We start from the raw sequence: 1210 nt of genomic DNA, 5'->3' as shown, positions 1-1210 counted from the left end.
CATTTAGCAAGTACAAGATATGGATTTCTTTGGATAACATGACTAAATCACTATGACACTGATAAAATTGACCAGTTTCATCTGTGTGCTTCCAGTCTTGGTGACAGTAAAAAACAATTTTATAAAATATAATTATGACCATTTTCTCTGTGCTGAAGACAGTTCAGAATGGAGAGCTCTAACTTTTCTTCCAGAAAACCCATGTTTAATTCCTAGCAACCACACTTTGGTTGAGAGCAACCATCCCAACTCCAGTAAGTCACAGGGCGTTTAATGACCTGTTTTACCCTTTACAGGCACCAGGTATGAATGTGTTACAAGGACATAATGCAGGTAAATTATTCATACACAAAAATATAGGAAGTAAAATAATCACTTGAAAAAGAGGAAAATTGGAGAATAAGATCTCTTTTATCACCATATGTTTCTAAGAACTCTCTCTCTCTCTCTCTCTCTCTCTCTCTCTCTCAGTTCAAGGCTGTGGCCACCAGGAAGAGTGTATGATAATAACGCCAACCTAACCTGCTCTGTGAGAATTTTTTGGTATTACCCACAAAATTGCAGAACTGAGAAGTCATTCACACTCATTGAAAAGAAAAATGAAAGAGATAGTTTCTCAATTTCTCCCACTGAGCATGCCAACAATCAGGCAGAAGTCCATCCCTGCGAATCAACAGAACAGGGCTAAAAGTTGCATAACCAAGGACCAGAAATTTTTGAATATTTCCAACCACAGATTCGTCTGCTAAATAGATACTTACAATTAGAGAAAAAGCACAGTCAGTCCAATAGAAGAAAACAAAACAGAGCATCAGAAGGAGGACACGCTGAGCAGCTCTCAGCTCAGGGGGAGTTCTGTAAAGAAGCTTGGAGTTCTGAAGGTAGAGGACATGCTGGTGGTGCTTGTGGAGTAGAAGTACCATGTAGCCACTGGCCGCTCCCATGGTTCCCTGAAACACAGCATCTCTCAGGACCATAAATCAAAGAACAGTCCATTTTGTATTTACTTTCAGGCATAAAATAACAATAGTCATCTTTATTCTTAAGCTGTGTTATATTCAGGCTTACACTTGTGATGGAATGGATTAGGTTCATACCTATTAAAGCATTGAGTATCCAAAAGAATGAAAAGAATGGAAGGATGTGCCATGCAGACTTTGGCCTGAGCCTCCTCTACCCAGATGCTCTGGGACTGATGATGATGGCCTTT

General features: G+C 39.6%; 1 pseudogene; it reads right to left on the bottom strand.

The window, feature by feature from the left end:
* Window positions 1-584: 584 nt before the first annotated feature.
* The window catches only part of LOC102000621, a 2903-nt pseudogene continuing 2277 nt past the window's right edge, over window positions 585-1210 (bottom strand).

Source organism: Microtus ochrogaster, chromosome 16 (genome assembly GCF_000317375.1).
Source record: "Microtus ochrogaster isolate Prairie Vole_2 chromosome 16, MicOch1.0, whole genome shotgun sequence".
Classification (NCBI taxonomy): Eukaryota; Metazoa; Chordata; class Mammalia; order Rodentia; family Cricetidae; genus Microtus; species Microtus ochrogaster.
The sequence above is the reverse complement of the archived record's forward strand: the minus strand, read 5'-3'. Positions and strand labels throughout refer to the sequence as shown.